This window comes from Bombina bombina, chromosome 5 (assembly GCF_027579735.1).
Source record: "Bombina bombina isolate aBomBom1 chromosome 5, aBomBom1.pri, whole genome shotgun sequence".
In the NCBI taxonomy this organism is placed as follows: domain Eukaryota; kingdom Metazoa; phylum Chordata; class Amphibia; order Anura; family Bombinatoridae; genus Bombina; species Bombina bombina.
Window position 1 is genome coordinate 196,245,620 of NC_069503.1, and position 24,551 is coordinate 196,270,170.

Consider the following 24,551-nt stretch of genomic DNA (forward strand, 5'->3'; position numbering starts at 1 on the left):
AATGAGGCTTCTGTTGAACAGATTTGCAAGGCGGCGACTTAGTCTTCGCTTCATATTTTTTCAAAATTCTACAAATTTGATACTTTTGCTTCTTCGGAGGCTATTTTTGGGAGAAAGGTTTTACAGGCAGTGGTACCTTCCGTTTAAGTACCTGCCTTGTCCCTCCCTTCATCCGTGTACTTTAGCTTTGGTATTGGTATCCCACAAGTAATGGATCATCCGTGGACTGGATACACCTTACAAGAGAAAACATAATTTATGCTTACCTGATAAATTTATTTCTCTTGTGGTGTATCCAGTCCACGGCCCGCCCTGTCATTTTAAGGCAGGTAGTTTTTTTCATTTAAACTACAGTCACCACTGCACCCTATGGTTTCTCCTTTCTCTGCGTTTTTTCGGTCGAATGACTGGATATGGCAGTTAGGGGAGGAGCTATATAACAGCTCTGCTGTGGGTGTCCTCTTGCAACTTCCTGTTGGGAATGAGAATATCCCACAAGTAATGGATGATCCGTGGACTGGATACACCACAAGAGAAATAAATTTATCAGGTAAGCATAAATTATGTTTTTTATCAGGTATTATTAAAATAGGATTGCAATTCTGATGTCAGGATTTAACTAAAAAAAACCCCACATGATTTGAATACACATCTCAAGACTTAAATACAGACAGGATGTCTCCAGAAACTTTAAAATACAACATTTGCTCCCTAGCTGGAGGTGAAAAACTTCAAGGAAAAGCAATTTGTTTAAAGGAACTTATAATTAGCACAGGCTTGTAAAATGACCATGTTTATTTAACTATATGCAGAGTTTTATGGTTTGAGATAGTACAAGGACCATTGAACCATTTCAAATAAACCCCTTAGTTATTTGGAGCCAATTATCTTTGTGACTTGAAAAGAAACATCTGCTAACAGAGACCATGTGATCATTACCTGGAAATATGTGATAAAATCTCCTATTTCTCTGCAGCGTTGCCTGATAGTCTGATTTAAGTGACATATTTTTGTGAGAACTTTAACCATTTACATTTGAATGCAAATTAATACCTGCTGTGTCAATTGAAAGTTGACCAGCAGAGACACATGTTTAAATGAAAGTTTAAATGACTATATAACAATCTATGGTCTGCTGGATTTTTGTATAATTTTGAACACTGCATAGAAATAAATGTGTATATATATATATATATATATATATATATATATATATATATATATATATATATATATTGAAAGCATAAAATGTCTTAACCTCTGTGTTTTTAAGAATATTTGTGGACCTAAAAAGAAATGATTAATAACCCTTATTTTTATTTCAGATGGACCATAGACAAGATTCATGCATTCAGAATTTGCTAAAAATGTGAAATATGCTGTATTTGCATGAATGCAATGTCAGGATTTTAAATGTTATCAATCTGGAATAATTGGCAGTATAATTACTTTAATATAATATAATGTTGAAAACATAACGTATTTGGTATCAGAATAATCAAGAAAAATTATATGATACTGTCCCATCTATAATTAATATTGTAATTGATTAATGCAATGTTATAGTATTGTTTAATATAATCATTATATGGGAAATATTGTAAAATGTTTAGAAATGGTTAAATGAATCTGTTTGTTTGTCATGTGGCCCCCCCCGATGGACAGATTCCGGTGTTGTGATGCAGGAATTACAACTAGAGGAAAATTGGTTACTAACAAAGGTGCATTTTCCCTAGCAACCATATATCCCAGGCAGCCCAATCAGAAGGGACAATGTTCCGAAGGGCCACCCGTATTCTCCTCACCTATGATTAGACAATATAAGTGAAAGGTAGGATGAGTAAAGAAGGCTGGCTGCTAAGGATTTTGCTAAACTGACTGAAAACTGTTGCGTGGGAGACAGTCAAACTATAAGCAAAGTGGGTCATACTTTTCTTATCAATTGCAATTACACTTATTTTTATATGAGGTGAGATTATTCCTATTAAGAAATACTGGATATCGATTGGTGTTCATCTTGGTAATGTATTAAAAGATTGCTGTAGTAAATAAATTTAAAGAGCAGTTTGTATTTTAGCTCATATTCATAGTCTATGTATTGTTAAACATATATCCTTAATGCTAAATTGTTTTATCTGTGCAAATATAGAGTTATAATTCAGAGTTTGGCTATTGGCACAAATAATATATACAATTTCTGATGTTTTAATAGAGGTGTATATGGTACTATTGTTTAGCTTAGCACTGTTAATAGTATTGCTTGGATGTTAGCAGTTAAAGATCTTGAAATCTCATTGTGTTAACTGAATGAAATTCTATTGTAAGAAAGGCTATTGTGAATAAGGTAAACGTGTATGAATTTTGCATAGCATATTTAATAGTTTTTAAACGTGTATAGTATTAACTCATATTCTGGTTCCTACACAATATATTTCAATGTGTTCATAGATATTAACTAATAATAAAGAATTCAGGTATTTATATTAATTTTATTGTCTTAGTATATATGCATATTTGATTGTGGGTTAATTTTAAAGAAAGATTGTTAAATATATTCAGTTATAATACTGCCATATACTCACATATTATTTGGAGAGTACTGCTAAGATTCTTATAAATATACTGACAGTAACATTAATGAAGAAATTGTTGTTCCTTCCTTGTGTCCTAGTCCTTCTTCAGCATTTGCTTCATAATCTAGATGTGGTTCATGCCTTGAAGTTCTATCTTCAGGCTACTAAGGAATTCAGACAATCTTCCTCTTTGCCATCTATACGGGGAAGCGTAAGGGGCAGAAGGCTACTATGACTTCCCTATCTTTCTGGTTGAGGAGTGTCATCCGCTTAGCTTATGAGACAGCGGGGGGACAGCCTTCTGAGAAGATAACGGCTCATTCCACTAGAGCAGTGGCTTCCTCCTGGGCTTTTAAGAAAAAAGCCTCTATGAATCAGATTTGTAAGGTGGCTACCTGGTCCTCCTTACACACTTTTTCTAAATTTTACAAGTTCGGGAGCAAAGTTTCTGGAGAAAAGTTTTGAAGGCTGTGGTGCCCTCAGAATAGGGTCCGCCTCTTTATTTTTATTTTTTTTGTTCCCTCCCGTTATTCATTCAGTGTCCTCTGGAGCTTGGGTATAGTTTTTCCAACAGTAAGGAATGAAGTTGTGGACTCTAACTGCCTTATGGAAGGAAAACATAATTTATGCTTACTAGATAAATTCCTTTCATTCCAGAGTACACGAGTACACGACCCAGCCTGTAATTTATGTTTTTGATGGGCGGCTCCCTTTTTATATTATTTCTTCTGGCACCTTTATACCCTGATGTTTCTCCTACTTTTCCTTGTTCCCTAGGCAGAATGACTGGGGGATAGGGGAAGTGGGAGGGATATTTAAGCCTTTGGTTGGGGTGTCTTTGCCTCCTCCTGGTGACCAGGTGTTGTATTTCCCAACAGTAAGGAGTGAAGTCATGGACTCTCCCTACCAGGAAGGAAAGGAATTTATCAATTTATCTGCTAAGCATAAATTATGTTTTTAAACATTGCTTCTACTTTGATAACACTTGGACAAAGGCTTCCAAAGCTGCCTACAGAGTCTGATTCCTAACACTGCCATCATTGTTGAAAAATAAAAATTAACTTATGGCTTCCAATTATTGCTTGAACCTGAACCGGAGAACCAATAATTTAATCAGCAATCCATGGGGATCTTGGGGCCTTTGGGTCTATTTGTGTTGAAAAATATACAAATTAGGTCATTATTTGACTATGGACAGCGATAGATGTACAAACCCTCCTACATGGAGTTTGATCTGAGGCATTTAGTAAAACATATTTGGGTTGAATACAATCTGTGAGCAATTTGGTCCCAAAATGGATGACACCAGGACCTGCCCGACATCGATAGGCGAGTAGTCCCGACATCTACTCCCCCACCGGCAGGACATTCAGATATTGAGGCTGCAACGGAGGAGCCTGCAGACAAGAGACAAGGCCGCACTTGATTGCGGCACCATCCCCAGCCTCCCGTTCCAGCTCCGGTCTGCGGACCGCTCTGTAAGCAGGATCTTCACACTGCAGCTGGGGAAATACTCCAAAGGCACCACCTAACACCACAAGCTTAGTTGCGGCCCAGTCCACGGCCGCCATCTTGCCGCCATCTTGCCCACGCGCCTCACACGCAGCTGCCCCAGTGACTGTGCCTACCTGCCTCATAAGAGACATACTACACTTAGAACCCCCACACTGGGGATCAAACAGGAGGCAGTCTATAAGTCTGGCCAAGGTTGTATTATCCCAGCCCCTAGAGCTCTGGACATTACTACGCACACGTGGCTCTGCTAGCTGGTGTGCTTGAACGAAAGGCTCTTTCCTCATACACAGGGCAGATAAAAGGTCTGGCAGATCTGAGGATTGTGCATTTCCTGCATGTTGCACATCTTAGGACCAAATAACTACAGGTTTACTAATATACAAACAACGTTCATTACACCCTTTCCACCTCTGAAAACTGCATGAGCCGATGTGTGAATTTTCTGAATTGGTATGATAACACAGCAGAGCTGACAGCATAAGAAACTACCTTTTGGGGAAACTTTAACACATTCAGCAATTCACCATTACTGTGTCTTTGCTTATGTTTGTACACTTGGCTGGGTTTCAGGTTTCTAGTCAGGTGGCATCACAGTTCGCTAGAACTGCCACAACTGTCTGGACGCAACGCTGAGCCTTGCCAGCACCCCCCTATACTACAAGTAGGAACCTGACTGGTAACCTCATCTAGAAAATTTCTGCTGAGAGTGAAGCGTGATAAAACTTTATTCACATGCCATACTAAGTGCCGCCAACAAAGAGAATTCCCACGCAGCAGCAATCACACCTATTTCGCGCACTTTGAATTGCGCACTTCAACTACATTCGGAGAGGCTGTACAAAGCACCATCCCCTATGAAAGTTGACAAGTACTTCAAGGTATCAGCATCCCAAGCTATACTCATCATGGCTGGCAAGCAAAAAACATCAGATAGAAACAAAAAGCATGCGGCGGAAGTACACCCAGAGCCAGCCTCTCCTTCCCAAAGAGACAGTAGCTTAGACCCGCCACCAGACTTACTTCACGATTTAAAAGCTTTCTTCCTCCCCAAAATGGAGACACTACAGGCGGGAATGGACACTCTCACTACTGAGATTCGCCAGTACTCCACCAGACTGCAACACGCAGAGCAAATGATATCCGATGTGGAGGACTCTCAACAAACATCCACTTTGGCAGTGCAACGCCTAGTGCACCAAAATTCAATGCTACAAGACAAGCTCGATGACCTCGAGAATCGATCCCGACGCAACAACTTAAGGGTTGTCGGGGTCCCAGAATCAATCAAAAATAAGGATCTTGTGGAGTTCACAGCTTACACACTACCTAAGTTGTTAAAAATGGATCAGGAAACAATGTCTCTAGACATAGAACGGGCGCACAGAATAGGCCCAGAACTTTCACCTGCTAACTCTAATCGGAGGCCAAGACAAGTTATATTTAAGTTACTCAGATACCAGGAGAAGATGGCGGTCCTAAAGGCATACAGATCCCAAACTGATCTACACTTCGAGGGCCATAGGCTCTTAATCTTCCAGGACTTCTCCGCCGAAGTGGCTAGAAAACGGAAGGAATTTGCCCCCCTCTGCTCCAAACTGCACTCTATGGGTCGGCAAGCCTCACTACTCTACCCTGCCAAGCTGAGGCTGACAACGCCCGGAGGCCCCAAGTTCTTCCAGAACCCACAGCAGTTGCAGGAATTCTTGGACGCTGAAAACCGCAGTGGAGAGGGTTGAAGAAAGCATGTAGATCATGTCCACCATCTTATCCTGCCCATTTGGTGCAATGGACACAAAGATACAGGGACTTTTATTGTTGCCGCTGTTTAACCTACAGTCTAAGTATCTGTCCTTACTTATTTCAATCTTGTTTGTTACTGCTAAGGCAGTTTTGAGTATGCACATGTTGGTGTCCATTTTGGGACTACTGTTAAGTTCCCATCTGCCCTCTGTGTTTCCCCCCACTCTCCCGCCATGGAATAATTGCACTAAGATTTTAGAAGGTGTACACCTATCTCAATTTTTCACTTTTTTACCTTTTTTGTCTTTTGAGCAATTGCATTTTTTCATTTTGTATTTTTTCACCTCTGTTCACTGTTTATCAAACTCTTGTGATTAACATCCTTGAAACCAAATGTAACTTAGACCACTTTGAACATTTGATCAGGGTATAATGGAATATAGGATTTGCTAATGCTTAATATCATTGCATTTTTATATTTTTGATATATTTTTTCGCTATAATAAATATGTACATTTTTTAAGTTTGGTTCATATAGTATTTATTGGAACCCCCTTTGACTCTACCCAGCCGAGACTCCTATTATAGGTTTTCTCAGCGCTCCTTTTAGCTACTATTTTCTGTTATTTTATATGATCTGGTCAAGAGATCTTGCATATAGGAGCTAGAGTAGTATTACTCATTGGCGCTGGAGATTTACACATTCCTATACTGTCTTGTTGGCGCTCCCCTCTTTCCCCCTTCCCTCTCTATCTCCCCCATACCGTATGTTATGTTATAAGCAATGTTGCCAAACGTTTTCAACTGTGTTTTCTTGTCTCATTTGTCTACAGGAGGAAAACCCGGATCCCGCCCAGCTACTTGAATGTGGATTTCATGGAATGTAAGTTACTGCCATACCAGTCACATACACCTCAGATACATATCCCTAACCCTACCAACCCTATCTGTCTACCTTTGACCATACTGCATGTCAAATTCACCACGTCTCACTCTGGGGACTTGGGACAGCACAGACTCAAACTCCATACACCCATTACAGGATATCATTTAAATTTACCCCTCATCTCTCCACAATATGACACACCCGCTTAAGATAGTGTCCTGGAACGTGGGAGGTATCACCTCCCCGGCCAAACGCAGCATAGTTCTACAACACCTGCAACGTCTTCAAACAGACATTGCTCTTTTACAAGAGACACACCTTACGCAAGTAGAGCATGAGAAACTACAATGCAGATGGGTAGGCAAAGTCTTCTACACTCCCACTAGGGGACGCAAAAGGGGAGTGGCAATATTAGTCAGAAAGGGGTTATCAGTCCAAATTAATCCTATTACAATAGATCAAGGAGGCAGATACATCATAGCTAGCCTGCATCTTGACAATCAAACATACATCATAGGCAATGTCTACGGCCCTAACCAATTGAACCCTCAATTCTGGCACGCCCTTCAGACTATCCTGACCTCTCATGCTTACAAACCATTACTGTTGGGAGGCGACTTCAACTTAGCCCAAGACTTACCATTGGACCGCAGGGCAGACAAACATACAAAAAGACAAGAGAAATGTCAGGCTAAAAAACTAAAAAAGGAGACGGCAATCATTGCTGCCTTCAAAACAGCATTACATCTTATGGACCCATGGCGCTCACGCCACCCGACCAGGAGAGACTTCATATGTGTTTCTAAAATGCTCAAGACACTCTCACATATCGACTACTTTTTATGCTCCCAACAGCTACACACACAGATCCCGCTAACGGACATCTCAGACATAATAATATCAGACCATGCGCCCATATGGCTTCAACTCGGCCCTCGACTCAACACCCCTACTTTCGGGAACTGGAGATTCCCTACCTACCTGTATCACAACATTGACTTCAGACAACACTTAAAAACCCACTGGGAGGAATATCGCAGCTTCAACACCCAGCACTTTAACAACCCGGGGGTGTTTTGGGGAGCATCTAAGGCAGTTATGAGAGGTCAGATCACCAGCTTCACCGCACATTACAATGCCAAACAAAAAAAGGTAGAAACCATTACCACTGCAGAAGTCACAACCGCATACAACCAATACCTAGCCCACCCTTCCCCTAAACATAGACGCAATTACTATGAAAAGAAGAAGCTAAAGGAGGATGCCTTGGCCCAACAGGACCATCTCTTCCAAACACACAGAAAAGGCAAGTTCTATAGATTCGGGGATAGGACAGGGAGACTACTAGCCAACATGGTAAAATTGACCAACCCCAAATCAATCATTCCCTCCATCCAAGCACAAGGGGTACTCCTCTCAGATACTGAATCAATTACAACTGAATTCCTAAATTTTTACTCCACACTCTACACAGCCCAACCATGTACGAAACATGACAAAGACCGCTTTTGGGACAGGATTGATCCCCCAACCCTCAGTAGAGAACACTTAGAACACCTAAATGCTCCGATTCACGCATCGGAAGTCATGAAAGCAATCAAAGTGGCCAAAATGGGTAAAGCACCAGGTCCCGACAGGCTGCCAATTGAATATTATAAGCTGCTACAGACGGAACTTAGCCCCCTACTAGCACAGACATTCACGGGTTACCTGCAGGGCTCACTGACACCCCCAGCTGACTTTACTGATGCTCTCATGTGCCAAATTCTAAAGCCAGACAGGGACCCAACGAACCCAGCCTCCTATAGACCAATAGCACTTTTTAACAATGAATACAAACTCTTCACTGCCATTTTGGCGGGTAGACTGGCGACAGTCCTAGGCACGGTCATTCATAAGGACCAAACAGGTTTCATGAAACATCGCTCTTCGGTTGCCAACATACGCAAGACACTGGCGGTCATAGACTACTACTGGCGGGAGGAACACTGGGATGGCAATGGGGGCCAAAACATCATTAACACTCCGCAGGAGGCGTGCCTTCTCTCTGTCGACGCGGAAAAAGCATTCGACAAAGTGGAGTGGGACCACCTCTTGACCACCCTGGAAAAATTTGGCATAACTGGGAACTTCCATAGTCTCATTCGGAAATTATACCATAACCCACGCACCTCAATCATAGTGAACGGCACGGTGTCCCACCCCTTCTCCCTGGACATCCCTAGGCAGGGATGCCCTTTATCCCCTCTCTTGTTCAATCTAGCCATAGAACCTTTAGCCATATATATAAGAAATACGATACCGGCAATAAAGATAGGGTCCCATTCAATGCACTTGTCATTGTACGCTGACGACCTGCTCCTATATGTATCCGACCCAAACGCCACCATACCCAAGCTGGCTTCCATATTCCACCAGTTTGGAGGCATTTCAGGTTACAAAGTAAATTTGGAAAAGTCGGAACTGACATATCTCACTAAAACACACCCACCTACGCCATTATTAACCAAGCTTAGGGTCACAGATGGCTCATTCAAATATCTAGGCCTTCGCTTGCATGTCAACCCACATCTAATCTATAGACTGAACATACCGCCCGTGATCGCTCAGATCTGCTCACTACTCACGAGCTGGGCTAAATTACCAATCTCCTTGTCGGGTCGAGTGAGCCTAATCAAAATGATAGCAATGCCCAAATTATTATACCTTCTGCAACTACTTCCCTTTTTACTAACACGGAAAGACCTGGGGAGTATTACTAGTGCCTTTGGCACCTTTGTGTGGAACTCTAGGAAACACAGAATCAGCAGAACGAAATTGGCCTTGCCGAACGACAAAGGGGGACTGAAACTCCTGAACGTTGAGTGGTACAATTGGGCGACGTTAGCAAAGTTAGTCTTTGGCTTGCACGCACATCAGTCTTTAACAATGAAAACCTTGAGAAGTCCTTAGCTCACCCACTCCACTTGGCATTCCTCCCCCATGCCCCCCTGCATACTCTCCCCGCCAAAATAAAAGACAACATCTTATTTAAGGATCCGCGTAGAGCCTGGAAAAAGTTATGTAGGTGGTGGAAACTTCCCAGTGAAATAACTAAACATCTTCCATTACAGGGCAACCCTACTTTCCTTCCGGGTATGACCACCCGAATCTTTGCAATATGGGGGGAAAAGGGCCTAACCGCAATCTCACAGCTAATAGATCCCCTCACGAACAAACCATTCCTGTTAGCGAACCTACAAGAAAGATTTGATCTTCCTAGACACAGCACATTTGCGTACCTCCAAGCCACCCACTATGCTCACAAGTTACTATCTGACGGGCTCTGTGGGGGAAACACCACTCCGATAGACACTATCTGCTCCTTGACCAAACAAGGACTACACTCTATCTCATACATTTATGGTTTAATCATGGAGCAAAAATCAACTGAGGTCCTTCAGAACTTGAGTGCTAAATGGAGGAACAATGTTGGCGTTGAGGTCAGTGAGGGCACTATCTCAGACAGTTTTAGACTTGCAGCTGGTTGTACTCTTGCTATGTCATACAGGGAAAAGCATCTTAGATTTATACACTTAAGTTATATCACCCCTCACTTACGAACCAAGTGGGTCCCAGATGCATCAGATGCTTGCCTTAGATGCTCCTCACCTGACCCAGACACCATGCACCTGTTCTGGAACTGCCCCAAAATAGCTCAATACTGGGGAAGAATCCAACACTGGCTGACAAAGATCTGTGGTACAATCATAGAGTTAACAGTTCAGGATGCTTTCTTTCTTAGGGGACACACACAAAGCACTCCACAGGACCGCTTTCTGAACACCGTCATCCTATTAGCTAGAAAACTGATCTTAAAACAATGGGTTTCGAGCAAGCCACCACACATATCACAATTCACTAGCTCCCTACATGCGCAACTACTAGTCGAACAGGCAGATGTTAAAGGGGACCTAGAGAGAAGAATCAAAGCTTTCTGCACATAATGGCGACCTTACCTACTGTCCCTACCTACTAACATCTGCACACAGATACTATCTCCCTTTGCTAACAGCTCGTATCTCATGACAGAGAGACTGAAAGGAAACTGGCCCTCAGGCAACCCAGGCGCTGCCTAACCCCTCCCTTCCCATCGCTTACCCTTTCCCCCTTCCCTCTCTTTGCACATCAAGAGGCCATCATGCACAAAGAGCCTTACCATGCTCCACACAGGGTGGACCGGGTGTCTCCTCCTATCCAACTTCAACTTTTCAGCAACTCCAAGATTTTCCACTACTCACATCTTTGTGAGTCGAGTTTGGCTACATTGCTGTATCACCCTGATTGTTTGAAACCTAGCTAAAGTTTACTTGTAAGAATGGAAAATGTCTCTCTTACCTTAATCTCCCCCCCATCTGCCCTGATTCCAGGTCCCCCCCCCTTTTTCCTTCCCTTTCCCTCTCCTTCCAATTCCAGGTGTGTAATTAACCTGCACATATCTTAGGATGTAAGATCAGTCCCAAGACACCGTTCTGTGTAATTGAAATTGTGATTCTTGTTGACGTTGCGACTCCCCCCCTCCCTAATTATTTCCCCCCTTCCCCTCCCTCTCCCCCCCCTTCCCCGTCCCTGGTTGAACATTACCATTACCCCCCCCTCTTCCCTTCCCTTCCTCTTCCTCCTCCCTCCCCCTCCCCACCCTAATTCTATAACTCCAGGTAGATTAACCTGCACGCACCTCAGGATGCAAGATTTGTACCAGGATACTGTTTTATGTAACTTGAATTGTAGTTCTCATTATTGCTTCCTCCCCTTCCTCCCTCCCCCTCCTTTTTCCCTCTTCCTCATCCCTGGTTATTCCAGAAAAGTTAAAAATGCTCGGTCGGGTGTTAGTCGCTTCAGGAATATAATTGACTTGTACATATCTTATGTGAACTATTGCTACATGTATACAGGGAGTGCAGAATTATTAGGCAAGTTGTATTTTTGAGGATTAATTTTATTATTGAACAACAACCATGTTCTCAATGAACCCAAAAAACTCATTAATATCAAAGCTGAATAGTTTTAGAAGTAGTTTTTAGTTTGTTTTTGGTTATAGCTATTTTAGGGGGATATCTGTGTCTGCAGGTGAATATTACTGTGCATAATTATTAGGCAACTTAACAAAAAACAAATATATACCCATTTCAATTATTTATTTTTACCAGTGAAACCAATATAACATCTCAACATTCACAAATATACATTTCTGACATTCAAAAACAAAACAAAAACAAATCAGTGACCAATATAGCCACCTTTCTTTGCAAGGACACTCAAAAGCCTGCCATCCATGGATTCTGTCAGTGTTTTGATCTGTTCACCAGCAACATTGCGTGCAGCAGCAACCACAGCCTCCCAGACACTGTTCAGAGAGGTGTACTGTTTTCCCTCCTTGTATATCTCACATATGATGATGGACCACAGGTTCTCAATGGGGTTCAGATCAGGTGAACAAGGAGGCCATGTCATTAGATTTTCTTCTTTTATACCCTTTCTTGCCAGCCACGCTGTGGAGTACTTGGACGCGTGTGATGGAGCATTGTCCTGCATGAAAATCATGTTTTTCTTGAAGGATGCAGACTTCTTCCTGTACCACGGCTTGAAGAAGGTGTCTTCCAGAAACTGGCAGTAGGACTGGGAGTTGAGCTTGACTCCATCTTCAACCTGAAAAGGCCCCACAAGCTCATCTTTGATGATACCAGCCCAAACCAGTACTCCACCTCCACCTTGCTGGCGTCTGAGTCGAACTGGAGCTCTCTGCCCTTTACCAATCCAGCCACGGGCCCATTCATCTGGCCCATCAAGACTCACTCTCATTTCATCAGTCCATAAAACCTTAGAAAAATCAGTCTTGAGATATTTCTTGGCCCAGTCTTGACGTTTCAGCTTGTGTGTCTTGTTCAGTGGTGGTCGTCTTTCAGCCTTTCTTACCTTGGCCATGTCTCTGAGTATTGCACACCTTGTGCTTTTGGGCACTCCAGTGAAATATGACCAAACTGGTGGCAAGTGGCATCTTGGCAGCTGCACGCTTGACTTTTCTCAGTTCATGGGCAGTTATTTTGCGACTTGGTTTTTCCACACGCTTCTTGCGACCCTGTTGACTATTTTGAATGAAACGCTTGATTGTTCGATGATTACGCTTCAGAAGCTTTGCAATTTTAAGAGTGCTGCATCCCTCTGCAAGATATCTCACTATTTTTTACTTTTCTGAGCCTGTCAAGTCCTTCTTTTGACCCATTTTGCCAAAGGAAAGGAAGTTGCCTAATAATTATGCACACCTGATATAGGGTGTTGATGTCATTAGACCACACCCCTTCTCATTAGAGAGATGCACATCACCTAATATGCTTAATTGGTAGTAGGCTTTCGAGCCTATACAGCTTGGAGTAAGACAACATGCATAAAGAGGATGATGTGGTCAAAATACTCATTTGCCTAATAATTCTGCACTCCCTGTATTGTTGTTTCTTGTTGTGATGCACCCGTATGGGTCCCCAATAAATGAAGATATTTAAAAAAAGTCTGCAGCCATGCACGCCTTTTCAACAGAAAAGCCTTTTTCGTGTGTAAAGTACATATTTTTGAGAGAGCAACTGGGAGGTTAACCAACACTCACCTAGATTACAAGTTTTGAGCACTATAGGGAAAGTAAAGAACGCAACAAAAGTTGTGTTATTTAACCCTCTATAGCGCTGCCCTATAACGCTGCCATCCGCTGCCAGCGGATAATCTGTCAGAGACATCCAGCGGAGTAGATGACCCCTGAGACGGATAGCTATGTATCACCTTTCGCTTGCGCTTAGCAGGGTGTGGTAAGGCATTGAAGGAAATTGAAGCAGAAGCCACCGTTTGTAACTGATCAGCGAAATCTGGCGGCCCTCAGAAGGATTAGTAGAACAACATGCTTTGATAAAATTGCAATATCTAAAAAGAATAAGATATTTAGTACAACTGAGCCATCCCCCTCTGAGGGTTCTCCGACCCGCGAGGTGTGTTACCTACACTCATCTCCGATTACACATTCAGCTCCCCAGGGCACTACTAATCCTCCTGTGGGAGGGGCCCTTTGGCCACCAGATTTCGCTGATCAGTTACAAACGGCGGTTTCTGCTGCCTTCAATGCCTTACCACTCCCTGCTAAGCACAAGCGAAAGGTGATACATAGCTATCTGTCCCGGGGGTCATTTCCACTGGAAGTCTCTGACAGATTATCCACCGATGAAGACGAATCCGTCTCTTCAGAGGACATTTTTTCTGGGTTGGAATCGGTGACTTCTAGACCTACATCTGCGGAGGAGCCAGATTTTAAATTTAAGATGGGGCATTTGCGCTTTTTGCTGAAAGAGGTACTTGCTACGTTGGAGGTTCCTTAACCGAAACTGCTGGAGGAATCTTCGATCCCTAAACTAGATAGGGTTTATGAGGACAGGTTGGTGCCTCAGGCTTTCCCAGTCCCCATTAAAATGGCTAATATTATTAAGAATGAAGGGGAGAAACTTCTTTTAAAAAGCTATTCCACGTTCCGGACTCGCAGCTTGAGCTATCTCCTGGTGCTAAGCGAACAACTATCCTGCTCAAAGATAGCTCTTCGTTCAAGGAGCCCATGGATACAAAAAATTGGAGTCCATGTTGAGGAAGATGTTCCAACTCACGGGGTTTGTTTTTCAACCGGCAGCAGCAGTTGCTGCAGTGCCTGGAGCAGCTACCTATTGGTGCGACGTTCTATCTGCTATGGTCAAGGTGAAGACTCCCCTCAAAGAGATACAAGAACGAATTAAGACCTTAAGGGTAGCTCATTCATTCATCTGTGATGCAAATATGCAGATTATTCGCCTGAACGCCAAGACATGCAGTTTTTCTGTTCTAGCCCGTAGGGCTCTGTGGTTAAAGTCATGGTCCGCTGACATGACTTCCAAGTCTAGATTACTTTCCCTCCCATTTAAAGGGAAGGTTCTTTTTGGTCCAGGCCTGGACTCTATCATATCCACGGTGACGGGTGGCAAGGGTGCTTTCCTACCGCAGGATAAGAAGAATAAGCCTATGGGGTCTACTGTTCGTCCCTTTTATTTGGACAATTCTCAAGTCCAAGGGATCTTGGAAACCAGATCACTCTTGGAACAAATCCAAGCAGAGCAAGAAGCTTGCTGAGACAAAATCGGCATGAAGGGGCTCTGGCTTCTGGAGGTCATAGCCCAGGGCTACAGGATAGGATTCAAGACTCATCCGCCCAGAGGCAGATTCCTCTTGTCAAACTTATCCTCAAATCCAGAGAAGAGGGATTCCTTCCTAGGATGCGTGAGGGATCTCTCCTCTCTCAAAGTAATCGTCCCAGTTTCTCTAGCAGAAAGAGGTCTGGGGTATTATTCAAACCTTTCCGTGGTCCCAAAGAAGGAGGGCACATTTCGCCCGATTCTGGACCTAAAGTGTCTAAACAAGTTTCTGTCATTCCCATCTTCAAAATGGAGACGATCAGGTCGATTCTGCCCATTGTTCAAGAGGGACAATTCATGACAACAATAGATTTGAAGGAGCTTACCTTCATGTTCCAATACACAGGGATCACTTCAGGTTCCTAAGGTTTGCTTTTCTGGACCAACACTTCCAGTTTGTGGCCCTACCTTTCGGTCTGGCGACTGCCCCAAGAGTCTTTACGAAGGTTCTGAGAGCACTTCTCGCGGTGGCGAGAGCCAGAGGTATTGCAGTGGCTGCTTATCTGGACAATATCCTGGTCCAGGCTCCGTCCTTCAGTCTTGTGGAGGAACACTCGAGGGCTCTTCTCTTTCTCCTTCGATCCCACGAATGTAAGATAAACTAAGGAAGGAGTTCTCTGGTTCCCAGCAACAGGGTGAAATTCCTGGGTACGATAATAGATTCCTTATCCATGAAGATATTCTTAACAGACCAGAGACGTTGCAAGATTGCATCCAGCTGTCTTGCCCTTCAGACCTCCTCAAGGACATCTGTAGCCAGGTGTATGGAGGTGATTGGGCTCATGGTATTCAGCATAGATGTCATTCCATATGCCAGGTTCCATCTCAGGCCTCTTCAGCTGTGCATGTTGAGACAATGGAACTGCGATCACTCAGATCTATCCCAACAGATATCTATGGACATCCGAACGAGGGAATTTCTCTCTTGGTGGATCTGTCCGGGACAACTGTCCCAGGGGACATCCTTCCTGAGACCATCTTGGGAGATTATGACCACAAACGCAAGTCTATCAGGATGGAGAGCTGTTTGGGGTGCCAGAAAGGCACAGGGCAGGTGGACTCGAGAGGAGTCGAGTCTACCAATAAATATTCCTGAACTCCGGGCGATATTCAACACTCTGAGGGCTTTGCCCCCCTGGGGTCGTCCTGATTCATCAGGTTCCAGTCGGACAACATTACCTTGGTGGCTTACATAAACCATCAGGGGGGAACAATAAGCTCCCTAGCCATGAGGGAAGTATCTCGGATTCTGGAATGGGCAGAGATCCACAATTGTTTGCTCTCAGCGATCCACATTCCGGGTGTGGACAACTGGGAAGCAGATTTTCTCAGCAGACAATTGTTTCATCCAGGTGAATGGTCTCTCCATCCCGAGGTGTTCGCAGAGATCTGCAACAGATGGGGGACGCCAGAGATAGATCTCATGGCGTCCAGACTCAACTTCAAGCTACCCAGATACAGGTCGCAGTCCAGGGATCCCCAGGCGGAGCTGATAGGTGCCACTTCTACCTCGTGTAGTGGCCCGCATCAAGCAGGAACAAGCTTTGGCTATTCTGATTGCTCCGTTGTGGCTGTGGAGGACGTGGTTTGGGGATCTGATGGGGATGTCATTGTCTCCTCCATGGAGGCTACCCTGTCGCAGAGATCTGCTGGTTCAGGGTCCATTTCTACACCAAAATCTCGATTCTCTGAGGCTTACTGAGTGAAGATTGAATGCCTAGTCTTAGCCAAGAGAGGATTTTGGAGAGAGTAATTGATACTCTCATTCAGGCCAGAAAGCCGGTCACTCAGCGCATCTATTATAAGGTGTGGAGGACCTACTTGTCCTGGTGTGAGAAACGTGGATATCCCTAGCACAAGGATAGGGTATCCAGGATTCTGGCCTTTCTCCAGGATGGACTGGATAAGGGTCTTGCTGCCAGTTCCTTAAAGGCTCAGATTTCGGCTTTATCTGTACTTTTACACAAGAAGCTAGTGGAGCTTCCTGATATTGAGTCCTTTGTTCAGGCTCTGTCTAGGATCAGACCTGTCTTTAGAAATTCTGCTCCTTCTTGGAGCTTAAATTTGGTTCTTAAGATTTTGCAGAGGGCTCCATTTGCGCCTATGCATGCGTTTGACATTAAACTTCTTCTTTCCTGGAAAGTTCTATTCCTACTGGCTATTGCATCAGCTCGCAAAGTTTCTGAGTTAGCGGCCTTGCAATGTGAGCCTCCTTACCTGTTTTTTCACGCTAAGGCTGTTTTTCGCACTGGATTGGGTTTTCTTCCCAAGGTCGTGTCGAATCGTATCAGGAAATAGTAGTTCCTTCCTTGTGTCCTTACCCTTCTTCGTCAAAGGAAAGGTTGCTTCATAATTTGGACGTGGTTTGAGCCTTGAAGTTTTAACTTCAGGCCACAAAGGAATTCAGACAGACTTCGTCTTTATTTGTTGTGTATTCAGGGAAGCGCAGGGGGCAGAGGGCCTCTTCCACTTCACTGTCTTTTTGGTTGAGGAGGATGATCCGTCTGGCCTATGAGACAGCGGGACATAAGCCTCCTCAGAGGATTATGGCTCATTCAACTAGGGCTGTGGCCTCTTCTTGAGCCTTTAAGAATGAGGCTTCTATGGAGCAGATTTGTAAGACAGGGACTTGGTATTCTTTACATACTTTTGCAAAATTTTACAAATTTGATGTTTTTGCTTTGGCGGAAGCAGCTTTTAGAGAAAGGTTCTGCAGACTGTGGTGCCCTCAGTTTAGGGTCTGCCTCCTTTTAACTCCCGTTTTCTTAATTCAGTGTCCTCTAGAGCTTGCGTATTCGTTCCCACAAGTAATGAATGAAGCAGTGGACTCTCCTCCCATTAATGTGGAAAACATAAATTATGCTTAGCTGATAATTTCATTTCCATCTGTAGGAGGAGAGTCCACTGCTCCTGCCCATTTCTCCGGTGGGCGGACCTAAATTTAATTTTATTCTTCTGGCACTGTTTATACCCTGATATTTCTCCTACTGTTCCTTGTTCTCTTGGCAGAATGATTGGGGGATGAGGGGAGTGAGGGAGGTATTAAAGCCTTTGGCTGGGGTGTCTTTGCCTTCTCCTGGTGGCCAGGTTCTTAATTCCTACAAATAATGAATGAAGCAGTGGACTGTCCTCCCACAAATGGAAATGAAATTATCAGGTAAGCATAATTTATGTTTCTTTTTATTAGCTCCTTTGTTCACTGTGGAAGAGAAATACTTATTTAGTAATGTGTAACATTATCTTATTATAATCCATATCCATCTTCACCACTCATTAACCATCTGAATGCCACGTGTATCTTGGCATTTAGGGCACTCTTGAAAAGTCATATTAGGACATCTACAAATGGCTCGTAGTAATCTTTCTTTCCTTCTTTCATACAGGTGGCGAAAGTCCACAATCCATTACTCTTGGGAATTACTCTTCTTTTCCACTAGGAAGAGGCAAAGATTCCCAAACCCCAAGAGCTCTATGTAACCCCTCCAACCTCTCACATACTTTAGTCTTTACTTTGTCTCCGCTAGAGGTGGTTGAGAGAGGGGTTTTCACTCTATATTGGGCCTGGTTTTCCCTCAGAGTACAGTCCTTGTCAGAGGAATGTATATGGGGTATGGTTTGTGATTCTTTTTTTCACCTTATGGGATGTTTTTCATAAACCCTCTATAATTGGTCACAGGGATTTGTCTTTTGCCTCCCTTTATGGATCTACAATATACTCCTATTCCATAACCTCTGCTGATATATTTCAGTACTGAAGAGAATATAAAAGAACAGAAGCACCACATGGCCTAGCACTGTATATATTGTGAGATAATGTGTAAGAAATTACACTCACATTTAATGAAGCACCCCTCTTGGTGCAAGTTGAGCAGGCTGGAATCTAACAGTCACCCAGCAGACTGACCTCCAGTGTGGCTCGAACTCCAAAATAGCAGGATACGATATCCCAGCATATAATCCACCAAAAGTCAGGTGTGCCGCCGAATAAATGGTATAAAGGCAAGAAGTGCAAAACTGACTATATTAAAATAAGTATAAAAACAAGCAACGCGTTTCTTAGTTAACCAGTGACTGTTTCATCAGGCTTAATACAAAAGGTTAAAAACACTTGCTATACATAGCATCAAATTAATCATATACAAAAAGCACCACCTGGAGGGGGGTGTGTGTGAAACAATTACATGTATCATAGCAACCAGCATGACCATTCCAAATACATCACATTGAGAGAAAACCACCACCTGGAGGGGTGTGTGTGAACCAATCACATGTATCATAGCAACCAGTATAAACATTCCGTAAACATAAAAAAAAAAAAATATATATATAACATAGAGAATCTAATCCATTAATCAGCAGAAAATGTGATGTAGCAACACATTATAACTTCATAAATTTGCTAGCAAAAAGCACCCCAGATGGACTCCTGTATATGTTCAAAGTGTAAGTTACAGAAAATTAAAAAAGTATATATACACATAAACATCTACATAGGGATCATATTAACATATAAAAATATATAGGTTCATTGCCACTCCAAATATGCTTAGCACAAAAATAGTTCCCCATATGGTCAGTTGAATACAATGCAGATGAATTTAATCATTTTAGGGAAAAATACATAGACTTTTGGGTTACTGATATGTAGTGCAGGGCATCAATTTAATCATTATTATTGAAAACCACGAGTGTCCAAAATATTGAATCCGTATAATGTAAAGTCATTATGGTACTAACTAGAAAAATAAAGCATAAAAAGGCAGTGAAATCTACGTTGTGTGGGTGTGAGAACACAATCCTTCGGTGATAGGTTATAAAACAAAAACGTCACTAGATAGAAAAAAAAAACTCCCCCTAGATGACGCGATCGATGGTCAAAGAAAAGAAGACGCTGGTAGGTGGTCCTATCCATGCTGGCTTGATATTATTGGGGCATCGTCAATGCCTACAACTCTCTCGCTGGTGTGTTCTCCTAAAGGCTGTGTGCCAGAGAGGCTGAGAAACATTGACGAATGTGAGATGGGGGAAAGGCTGTAAATAGCCTATTAACATGTGTACAATTGTTATGTGTGGTAAGGATTAATTTGTCTGAGAAATAAAAAGGATATGTGATTTATATATAAAAAAGAACAAATTGGGAATAATAGGAAAATCCGGAAAGAATATTGCAGAATTGAAGTACAATTGATCTGATTTGTGATATGGATCTAAGATACTAACTGTTATGGCCAAAATGTAATACATTAATAAAATCTTGAACATTATTATTTCATTATGTGATATCAGAGTGCACTTTGTGAAAGATAGCAGTGTCAGATTGAGTGTTGATGGAAAAGTTAATAAATAAAATAACTACCTTGGGGAAAAATATAATATAAATATAATAGTGTATATTTGTATGAGACACATACTATATTGTGATGGACATGAGAATAAACTAGTGAATTAGTGTGAGAGAATAATAATACTATGTGGGGACATTACTAATATATAATAATGAAAGTGATCAACAACTCAAGGATTATAAATCAAAGGCTGCCAGATCAACACATTCATTGAAGCCCTTTGGTATCAAAGTATATAATTTATGGATCCAGAAAGTTTCTCTACGTTTGAGTAGCAATAAGGCATTGTGAGTATTTCTGGATATTTGTTCAATGGGCAGAATGGAGAGTGTTTTGGAACTTCCTCTGTGAACATGAGTACAGTGCCTTGAAACACTAGGTTTAAAAACATTTCCTTTTAACATTGTGGATGTGTTCACTCCAGCGTCTCTTGACCTTACGGCTCGTGCGCCCTACATACTGGACCCCACACATACACTGTACTAAATAGATGACATAAGTGGATTCACATGTAAGACATTTCTTTATAGCAAATTGTTCACCTGTAAAATTCGACTGAAAATTCTTAGTACCATTTTTTTTACAAATTTACACATGCTACATCTAGACTTATGACATTTAAAAACACCACATTGGGGTAAAAAATTACCCCAAAAAGTTTTTTTTATTATTTTTAGCCACAGTTATTTTGCTAGGGTTCATTTTCTCTCTAACTATTTTGCTCAGTGCAAATTTTTTATTTTTTCCCAATCTTTTTTTTATGTCAAAGTTTAACAAATACAGGTGGCCCTCGTTTTACAACGGTTCAATTTACACCGTTTCAGAATAACAACCTTTTTTTCCAGTCATGTGACTGCTATTGAAAAGCATTGAGGAGCAGTGCATTTATTAAAATAGCCAGTAGGTGGAGCTGTCCGCTTGTGTTGCAGCAAAGCCAAGCAAGCTGAAATTAATCAGTTTAACCAGACCTGAGCTATCAAGCAGATTTCAAAGGAACAAGATCTTCCTGTTTATAAATCAGTCCAGATTGGAATTCATAGAAAGAACTGTTTGCAGAAAAATGCAAGTGAAGTCTGTGTTGTGTGATTATTTCATTAGGTTTATAATGCTGTTTAGCAAATGTTTTTGCTCATTTAACTTAGTTTAATTATATATTCTGTGCTGTGGGCTAATTTTATTAGGTTTATAATGCTGTTTAGCATTTAAAGTCTTAATTTCAAAGCTTTAAAAATAATGTATTAGGTGTTACTTATGACAATTTTGAGAGGGACCTGGAACCTATCTCCCTCACTTCCCATTGACTTACATTATAAACTGGGTTTCAATTTACAACGGTTTCGATTTACAACCATTCCTTCTGGAACCTAACCCCGGCGTAAACTGAGGGCTACCTGTAAAATAAATAATTTACAACATGTTTGTGTCTTGGTCTATAATCTATACCATTGTAGCTACTTTGCAATTGCCAAGTTAGCTCTAGCGCTGCTGTGGTCCTTTGGAAAGTCCTTTTAGAATGCCTCATTTTAAAGTCCATATTGAAGGCTTCAAACTGATGATGCAGTAAGTAATAAATAGACCAATTGTGAAGTTAAAACATTTTTTTCCAATATATAAGAAATTATGGGTAAGGAGAGGGGGAGGGAAGGGGTAACTGGGTCATAGGTGGGTAAATCATGTACAAGATTAAAGGGACACTTAACACCTGCCTGTTAAAATCCTTAAATCTTGCTCCTTCTAATCAATCAAAATCAAGTTAGCATGAATGTCTATGCCCACTTGTCATCTTACCCCAAATTGTTCAAAAAAAGTGTTTTCAATAACAATGGTATACCTGTGCTTCTGTGTGCTCTATGGTTGTATGCATGCCGCCATATTGTGACGTGCATTACACACAGGTACACCAGTCACATGACACGCACGCATAGTGTTCTATTATGTATTTGCTGCTTACTTAGAAGGAATCACATCTGCAGCACACGCTCACTGCTGTGATGCATACAACAGCAGCACATGTGATTCTTGCAGAGCGTGTGCTGCAGTGTTTGTGGAGATAATGTTTAAAATGTGAAAACACAGCAATACATAAGTTAGTAAATGCACGGCGTCATGAACAGTGTAGCACTATTCAAAACATATCTATATTAAAGCTATTTATACCGGTGTGTATTTAGTACCATGGGAAATAACATATAGCATGATGCTACAGCGATTCTATATATTGTAACGTGATAAGGATTGTGAAAGCCAGAACTGTAAATCAGGGAGGAGGGGAGCGGACTGTCTCATGCGAGAAAAAGGCCACACAGGGATTAATTACACTGGATCCTACTGCCCTGTATATCTGTACACACTGGATTAAGCCTGGTGACCCTGGTGTAAATGTTAGCCAGGAGCTCACTGCAATGTACAAGTCCCCATTCAGTGCCCGAGATCACCTTGACTCCCAGGATTCGCACACACATACGTCCGGCGGTGACATGATGATGGCTGGTGTAGTCTGAAGGGGAGCAAACGATACGAACAAGACAGGACAGAGAGATCACACAGAGCAGTTGTAATCGGCTAAGCTGACGGTGCCTGAAAGGCCGGAGCCGGGACAAGGTTGAAAAGGAAGTCGTGAACCACGCCTCTTGGTCAACAAAATTAATGTCACTCCACAAGCCGGCAGTGACAGACTAGACTGCCTTTTGTTAGCGGGCTTGTGGAGTGACATTAGTGTGTGGAGTGACATTCTTTTCAACCTTGTCCCGGCTCCGGCCTTTCAGGCACAGTCAGCCTTTCAGGCACCGTCAGCTTAGCCGATTACAACTGCTCTGTGTGATCTCTCTGTCCTGTCTTGTTCGTATCGTTTGCTCCCCTTCAGACTACACCAGCCATCATCATGTCACCGCCGGATGTATGTGTGCGCGAATCCTGGGAGTCAAGGTGATCTCGGGCACTGAATGGGGACTTGTACATTGCAGTGAGCTCCTGGCTAACATTTACACCAGGGTCACCAGGCTTAATCCAGTGTGTACAGATATACAGGGCAGTAGGATCCGGTGTAATTAATCCCTGTGTGGCCTTTTCTCGCATGAGACAGTCCGCTCCCCTCCCCCCTGATTTACAGTTCTGGCTTTCACAATCCTTATCATGTTACAATATATAGAATCGCTGTAGCATCATGCTATATGTTATTTCCCATGGTACTAAATACACACCGGTATAAATAGCTTTAATATAGATATGTTTTGTATAGTGCTACACTGTTCATGACGCCGTGCATTTACTAACTTATGTATTGCTGTGTTGTCACATTTTAAACATTATCTCCACAAACACTGCAGCACACGCTCTGCAAGAATCGCATGTGCTGCTGTTGTATGCATCACAGCAGTGAGCGTGTGCTGCAGATGTGATTCCTTCTAAGTAAGCAGCAAATACATAATAGAACACTATGCGTGTGTGTCATGTGACTGGTGTACCTGTGTGTAACGCACGTCACAATATGGCGGCATGCATACACCCATAGAGCACAGGTATACCATTGTTATTGAAAACACTTTTTTTTAACAATTTGGGGTAAGATGACAAGTGGGCATAGACATTCATGCTAACTTGATTTTGATTGATTAGAAGGAGCAAGATTTAAGGATTTTAAGCATGTGTTTAGTACTTTGTTAAGTTATTTAAGAGGTAAATTTGTTGTTTGTTATTTGTTAATTGACAGGTGTGTTTAACATTTGAGACTCAAAAAAGAAAACAATGTGACTCGTGGGGGTATATAGAAGCTTAAGGTTGTATTAATTACGGGTTATGTCTGGTCTGTCTAGGTGAAAAGTGAGATTCCCAGAAGAACATCATTTCAGCATAGAAATCAAGTTTATCAATGGTGTAATAAAAGTACCTTTCTAAAGCTAGATTACGCTTCATCTGTTCAATCCACATGGCTAAAACGGGGATGGCATCATTTTTCAGTTTTGGGATTATTTACTTAGCGCTACATTGAAGAAGCAATTTGTAGCGTTTAAAGGGCAATTTAGTAATATCATGAAATATATATATTATAGGATCCAGAGGTATATCATGGTCTAGGAGTGTGCTCATGGTGGAGTTAATATCTTGCCAGAATTTTGCAAATTTGGGGCACGTGCCTATTTCAGTACATTTTCTCCAGCAACGGTCGGACGCCTCAGGAAATATATTTCAGCCTATGTGGAGTGAGATACCACATAAGAAGAAACTTGTAGTTAGTTTCTAGAAGGGTAGCAGAATGAGG

The 24,551-nt window shown here is 42.2% G+C and overlaps 1 long non-coding RNA gene across 1 annotated transcript; it reads left to right on the forward strand.

Moving 5' to 3' along the window:
* The first annotated feature begins 6,654 nt into the window (after positions 1-6,654).
* Positions 6,655-24,192, forward strand: LOC128659279 (uncharacterized). The gene is made up of 2 exons (XR_008402325.1): positions 6,655-6,711; positions 24,106-24,192. It is a non-coding gene; the product is annotated as an uncharacterized LOC128659279 (long non-coding RNA).
* Positions 24,193-24,551: the final 359 nt, after the last annotated feature.